This window comes from Pholcus phalangioides, unplaced genomic scaffold, assembly GCF_987345545.1.
Source record: "Pholcus phalangioides strain wild (caught in Gottingen) unplaced genomic scaffold, Ppha-v1.0 ptg000015l_1, whole genome shotgun sequence".
Classification (NCBI taxonomy): domain Eukaryota; kingdom Metazoa; phylum Arthropoda; class Arachnida; order Araneae; family Pholcidae; genus Pholcus; species Pholcus phalangioides.
In genome coordinates, this window is record NW_028301608.1 from 111,716,556 (window position 1) to 111,724,746 (window position 8,191).

Sequence of the window (8,191 nt, forward strand, 5' to 3'; positions counted from 1 at the left end):
TCTTATGTGAATTTGTTTATGAATTTCTTTTATACGAAGTATAGATTATAATAACATCATACAGTAAAATTTTTCCGGACACCGGTAGGACAAAAAAATTCTTCAGTAAAAATAGCGTTATCATTAATCAAGGTTTTAAGACGCATACTTAGGGAGAATTATTATTTTCTCCGTAAAAAAGGGGTGACAGCATGCGAGGGGCGTCCGATAAGACAGATTTTGTTGCATTGAGAATTGAATTGAGAGTAGAAAAGATGTAAAAACGTTTTGTAATGGAGATTCTCCGAGATAATTCTCGTAGGTAACTTTTTCTTTTCAATTCGATGAAGAAATGATAAATAGTGTAATTATTTACCATTTTTTCCCCTGAGAATTCAGTGACTTTCTGATTATAGAATGTAAGCCATTTTAAACGGTATTAAGCCATTGTATAATTAACATATATTGATGTAGGTAAATCATCAAAATTCATCTATTCGACTTTGCTCACAGAAATAAATAAATATGATGAAAATATTTTACAAAATGCAATGAGTATAACTTTATCATTTCATTTTCTAGGATGAATTGAAAGTTCGCAAAATAACTAAAGTTTATGATAAAATTCTTCGTAAATTTGTTCGAATCATCTTGAGAAAAGTAAGTAATAGCGTTTGAAAACTTTTTAATTACGCTCTAACAAATTTTTAAAATAAATAATTGCAATAATGTTGAAAAATTCCTTTACAATGGAAAAGTCTCAAAAGTATTTATTGAGTGATGTTGATAAGCATTATTCTCTCTTATATAAAATCCACATAAACTGCATCGATAATATTATTTTTCAAATAATATAAATGAAAATACCCATTAATCATCTTTTTTATACTGGTTGTGGTTTTAAAATTTTCTCAATATATTAGTTTGTCTTGATGTGATGGCAATTTGATGTTTCAATATCCATCTAACGATGAATTTGTATGACGTTTTTTCTAGTTAGTGGTAAGTATCAAGTATTCCTGTGAATAAATGTTGTTAGCATGTTATTCAAATTAATATAAATAATATAAGCCCAAACCGCATTCGACAGTTGTTTCACGATGTACCAACGAATATTAACCCCTCTAACAATATAATTTTATTTAAGAAAACCATTCCTTTCAGTGAATCTTGCCTAATTATGCTGAAACTATTTTACTGAAAAAAATTGGGAAAAGAGAAAAACACAATATATTATATACATGAAGAATTATGTATGCTGTAATTTCAATATGAAAGCATTTTAACTGGTTTAACATTCTCTATACGAATCCACTCAAAATGTATTTATTTTCACAAAAATGTAAATATATTTTTTCAGAAATATAAAATTCAATCAAAATTTCACTTCAAATTTGAGAGCTTCCCAATCATTTTAGATTCAATATTATTCAGCTCAATAACTAACGTCTTTTTCAACGTTTATCTATTGACATTTTATCTCGTTATTTTTTCGACAAAACTGGAAAATGTTTTATAATGAAGTGCGTTTTGATTGCTGCATATTTTATAGCTGATCAGTATTATCACTTTTAATCGTGACAATGGATAAATACATATTGAGAATGCAATATAATGAAAAATAATAGTAATTTAGAACGGCTGTACTGGAAATGATTGACTTTGTTATGACTTTCTGTAGTACAAGAACAAGAAAGCTTCCGAACCATTGATCGACGAACAAGAAGGTACCATAAATGTTAAACAAATCGATGACGCTACAGATGAGGTCGTTGAAGAAATGGAGAAACCAGTAAGTGACAGTTCATTACAAATGAAAATAAATATAATAATTATTTATTCTTAAAAGTTATGGGATTATTGGGATACCAGTATGATGTATACCAGAGATATTAATTAATTTTGTTTTCAATTTTTGTTTTTTTGCAGATAAACGTAAGTAGAGATTACTTACTAACTACTGTGATGAATATGTGAGAATATTTTCATCACAGCATAACGGTCTTATCTGACGACACAATTTTGTCGATCTGGATAACAGTTGGGATTTTTAAATCTACGCATATTTAAAAATAAAAATGTATTCGATAGTTTTCTTGTTAGTGATTTTCTACATTAAATTCAATACGATAACTTACACGGTATTGAGCTAAATTTTTCTAATGATATTGATCGACTTTTTAGGATGTTCTCAAAAAACACAGCTTGGAAGAGGACGATGAGTTAAATGAAGATATCATCAAATATGTAAGTATTTGAGATACATGCTTCTCTTTATTACGGAGCTCATGATGCTTTCTAAGTCAAACATAAAGTTGTTCATGAAGAGCTATAATTATGAACTTTGTTTCGAAATGTGATGGTTTTGAAATTAAAATATCAGTATCTAATTGAGCAGAGAGTGTTACTAGTGAAATCAATATAAAATTTAGATTGAAAAAATGACAATGAGTTGAAAAATGATTAAATAAGGTAAGCGATTGTAATACGGGGCCATGCTAAGCTTCAGTGATAGGCTGATATAATAAATTTTCGAAAACAAATAAAGGAAAAAAAATGATACGCGGTATAATCTCAACGGAAAATATGAAAAAAATATATATAGTTTTTTTGTTCAATGAGCCTACCTCCCAACACGTGAAATTAATATGGCCAATGAAGTTCTCAACGTACATATCTCAAGAAATTAGCAAGTATTTTCACAAGAACTAATTAATTAAAAAATATTCAACTAAAGAAACTTTTAATTAAAAAACTAAATACAAAAAAGAAGCATACTTCGTCCAGAAAATAAATAAATAAATAATACTTATTAAATATTTTTTCCCTAATAGAGAGAGAGAAATTTTGGAATGGGGTGGGGGCCTCTAGATTAAATTTCATAACATTAAATTTCTGAAAAAAAAATTTGATACTCGCAATATAGCATACCTGGCCGTAAAAGCAACTAATATTCTAAAGAACGTACATGAACCTACATGATAGACAAAATTTTAAACAGACTAAAATAACAATTAATGCGTTAAAAGTTAATTTTTGCGATAAACTGCACACGTCATGATTAACGAACTAAACTTGAAAAATAATAGAACCTGGGAAGAAATATAAACGCATGGTAAGAAAATAACAACGTGATTTTCCGTATGACACTTTCGGCACAGTATGGCGAACTGGCCGGAAACTACGCATCACTAAGCAAAAAAGTGCAAACAAATAGCTGCACAGTATAAGAACATACAAGTAAAAAAAAATACAACATTGACTATACTACCATCTGGCACTTTACATGGTTTTAAGAGAGAAAATAATGAAATCAATAAAGTCCCAAATCGTATATAAACACATTCATAGAAAATGCCTCAGTTTTCCTGCAATTTGAGTTAAAATTAGGTAAGATTAAATAGTTTGAAACTATTAGTTTTTATATAGTCAGTTTGTAACAAATTATAACTTGAGATGAATACACGTCGTCACAATCGCAATTCATTACATTCATTTTGATTTGATTATTTTTACAGATAATTGTGAGTATGCAGTAAACATTTCTACACTCTTTAAGCAAGTGATTTTACAGAACATAATGTTCTTGTAATGTGTTGTCCAGACCAGACCAGACTAAAAATTTAGCGATGGTGACTGGCCCTTAAAGCGGGCCATTAGCCAACAAAAAGGCTGGGGCCCCTTGGGGACTAAATGTGTTGTGGCTGTTAATAATGTTTTTAACAGATTGTTCAAATTCGAATCTTTAAAATGAATTTCAGTAATTTGTGGAAGAAGCTCGGTCGCGTTTAGGTGTTTAAGAACACCTAAATGCGGACTTTAAAGTGGCGTTTGGAGTTATTCGGTTCTTCTGCTAATACGAAGCTTAGGGGAAATTAAAATTTTCTCGCAATTTTTTCCAAGAAAATTATCATTTAGAGCCACATATTGAAACCTATTTGGGATGTATCGGTTTTTACTAAACCATATGCACCTCTCAGGCAAAATAAAAATTACGGGTTCAATCTGAAAAAAAACATTCACCATCCAATCGACCAATTTTAGAATTTATAAAGGAAATTTTCGTATACGGCGGCGCGGCGTTTGCATGCGGTACGACGTTTCTGACCAGTTTCAGATGTTAGGTAATATTTTACTATTACCGTGCGTACGAAAATGCGACGTTTCTTCAAAAAATCAATGTGATTAACATTTGTGATTTCTCTCCAATTTTTGATTTCTAAGTATGTCATTTCACAAAATATCTCTTTAATAAACCATCTAGAAAACCAATGATCCAAACAAATTGTCCGACAAGAATGGAACTCCGGATAAGTCCAAAGTAACAAAAGATACTGAGAAGTTCATTAAGGATAACCCAGATTATGTAAGTAGCAAAGGTTTTTTATTGTGCTCAGATATAATCTTAGTTCGTAGTTGTATGAAAATAGTGTCATATCAAAAATTTTATTCAATTATGTAAGAAAAATATTTTGCAATCTATATTTATATCTCGACTTAATAATAGGGTTAATATATATTTTTTTTCAATGATGGTAGTCGAGCTGGCAAAAATGCATCAAATGCTACTTACCTGCAAACTAGAATGTAGACGTCTTCGATAATCTTCTGCGTATACAGGGTGTTTCTAAATTCGTGGGGAGAAACGTAAAGATGTGTGCAATAAAAGACACCTAAACGAGCATTTTTTGCTATAGAATGTGTGGTCGAATCGCAATAACAAAGGCGGTAAAGGGTGTTTTTAGAGAGTGCACAAACAGCACTTGCGTGGGTGCGTGGGTTGTAATGCAGTAGTCTTCCTCATGGTGCGACCCGGGTAACGCAAAATTGTCATGCTCGCAATTCCCCCTTAAAAAGTATTCATTCTGAAAATCTCAGTTCAAATATATAAATCAGGAGATAATATGCTCTAGATTTCTTTACCACGCTTACAAACCCCACAACACATTCATTGTATTCTACCACAAGTCTTGTACCGCTTCTCACGGCAAGGATCCAGAGAAGGGCGATCACTCCTCACAACAGCTGAATAATATAGAAGAAATTGAAATGTCTCATATTTTATAGAGCAATCAAACGAAGCTACACAATAAATCGCGTACCAACACATTTCTCTGGATCCGCGCCTTGCTTGTCATTGTTCGGCGTAGCATGATCCTTATGGCCCACGCACGAATAAAACCAAACTTTGGTTTAAAAAGAAATTTGGTTTTTATTGGTGCATATGCACCTTCGAATTGGATTGGAGTTTGGCTTTTGAGGAGTTTGTTTGGCGTGTGAGGACCATTAAGGTTTCTGCACCAAATAATGACAAGCAGTTTGATGTCATGTGATAAATGTTTTGTTACAGGTTGCAGCATGAGGAAACCTACCGCATTACAACCCTCCTGCTCCCTCGAGTGGTTAATAGCACATATCGTGGTAAATACGTCGGAATGCATGATATTTTCTTTGGGTGAAATGCTGTTGTGCACTCTCTAAAAACGCCCTCTACCGCGTTTGCTATTGCGATTTGACTACACATTCTACGACCACAAATGCTTATTTTTAGGTGTCTTATATTACCTCCTAAAGTTTGTCCCATGAATTTAGAATCAACCCGTATTGTTTCGGTATGTTGGCTACAGGGCATTCAAGTTGATAAGCAACGCCAGATTTCGCTGCAGATTCCGATAGCGATTATCAAGCTAGCATTTCGATACAAAACATGGCAGATCTCTTTGATCGTCTTTCTCTAATTATCATAAGGTATATGACACTATATTAAGATGCACCCCCAACCCTTCCGTTACATTTCGAAATGGCCATCTCGATGAGTTCTATCAGAACCTGTTGGAATCTGGCCATGAGTATTCATTGAGGTACCCACTTTTTTTATGAAATTATTCACAAAATAAATGGAAATTTATTTTCTTCTATTCTATAGATAAATGTAAGTATGCGCAGAAGAAACGTTTTTTTATGTTGAATGATTGAAATTTTAAAAAATGATGAAGTTATTTGAATGATTGAAAGAGATTGGAATTGCAGTCCACAACCTCATTGTGATAATTTCTTATATTATCGAAACATATAATTTCATTAGTCCATTTAAATACACATTCTAACCTTACTAATACGAGAAGTGAAAAAAAGTGTCTAAAAGACTAGTATTTGCTAGTAATAACTACTTCTCATCTGGCGGCGCTTTTATATAGCGAGAGAAAAGTCGCGAAGTTTTTGGAAAGATCGTTTGGCGTCATGACGTCACCAAATTATCGCAGTTCTAGTCAGACTTAGACAAGTTTGTCGTTAATTTGGCGAGATTTACAGACAAATGCGTTAATTATACAAATACAAATACAACGCCACAACAGGCAAATTGCCCAACGAGGTGGCTGACTTAAGAACATCATGGATCCCCGAGCCCCTACCTACTACTGCTACACCACACATGCACCCCCCCCCAACGAATCGGTACATGCGGGAATGTGCGTGTACGTGTAGTGCAACCTGACGTAAAGTTTGTTTCTGTGTAATGCTTGTATGTGTAGTGCTGTCATCTGCCCCCAGTTTTACTAACTATGAGTGAAGTGTTATGGTTGAATGATTTACCGTTGTAGGACTGTTGCTCTCTGTGGCGAGACTTTTTAACGGGGAGATCAGCTCGCATTTGCGCCTTGAAGTTGGGAACCACAGAAAACCAACTTCAGCCGACCACCACTGTGGGGTTCGAACCCGGATCCTCGCATCACGAGTCCGGCACTATAACCACTCGACCACCACAGCGGCTATTTACGACTATTTACATGCAAAAAATCTCATAATACATGATAAACAAAATGATTATTAACATAATTTTTTTGTAACCATATTTATTTTGTCATTTCCTGAATAGGAGAAAAAAACGAAACCTGAAGATGAAGAAAAAAATGAGGAAGAGGGAAAGAAACCTGTTGTAAGTAAAAATTTATGGCACAAAAAATGAGTTATAAATTCATTATATTATGTACTTCAATTATAGTTATATTATCCACACACAGCTGTTATATTTTTCTCAAATTAACTGCAAGAGTGATGAGTTATTTTAATTGCAACATTTTGCTTGAAATACAAATATTTCGTTTTAAATTTTCTTAAAGAAATATTACCATAATGATTAATTTTTTGCAAATTTTCTCTAATGACAAAACAATATAAAATGTGAAGTTTAAAAAGTTGAAAATTTTTTTTTTCTGTCAGTTTGTGCTTCCAGTGACTGTTCTCAAATATTAACATGATCAAATAAATGTGTTTTTTTATGGTTTCAGGATGAATCTGATCTTTCTGATCTGATTAATTCAAACACGAAAGTTACCGAGAAGAATATTCAGCAGATTAAAAAAATTGTAAGTGTTCACAATCTTATACCATTTCCACAAATATCGATAGTTCAGACTATAATTAATCGAGTCTTTCATGCTCAATCCTATCAAACGCTTTTCATTAACTATAGCTTTTCTTGCAAGACGTATAAATCACACGTGAAATATGTATCCTAATGTTTTATTTATAAATTTACATATTAATTTTAATTATTTATATTAATTTAATTCGAATTTATCTTGTTATTTCTTTTAAAAGGTGAAAGTGAGTATTCCAACATTTTCTTTCTTGTCTGTTTACATTCAATTACATACTCCAAACGCCAGGGCCATACTTGTCAAGACTGGCCCAATACGTTCCCCCCAAGTAAAAGGTGCCGCCTTCCTTCCCGTTCTTGCAATCCGTCTGGCCTCACATAGAACGCCAACAGTTACAACATGGAGAGTGTTCTGGAAGCAAATATTCACAAAGAAATATTTGGCGGAGCTCGGCTAGTGTGTAGCCAGCCTATGCCGCTGCTGCTTATTTGTATCAGGGGAAGGCAAATATTATAAGCAAATATTTGCGAATGACTATTAGGTCAGGCTTGACACGAGTGTGGCCGTGGGTCAATACTTTCCGGATTTGGTTGTTTCGCGATCGCCGTTCATTAGACGACCTTTTATTTCGAAGAGAGAGTTATAGTACGATGTTGGAACCTGAAAATGAAAACTGCAATTCACGTTGAACTGTTAAATTTGATAGCTTTAGTCGTTCGGTGCGCGAACCACCGGTTGTAATTAAGTACATAAACTGACTTTACCTGTAAGTTACTATGAATTATATTTATTATGCTATTATAAGATTAACCATCCCTTACCCCCTTACC

General features: G+C 33.0%; 1 long non-coding RNA gene across 1 annotated transcript; it reads left to right on the top strand.

The window, feature by feature from the left end:
* The first annotated feature begins 6,830 nt into the window (after positions 1-6,830).
* LOC149077596 (uncharacterized) lies at positions 6,831-7,348 on the top strand. The gene is made up of 2 exons (XR_016194167.1): positions 6,831-6,916; positions 7,269-7,348. It is a non-coding gene; the product is annotated as an uncharacterized LOC149077596 (long non-coding RNA).
* Positions 7,349-8,191: the final 843 nt, after the last annotated feature.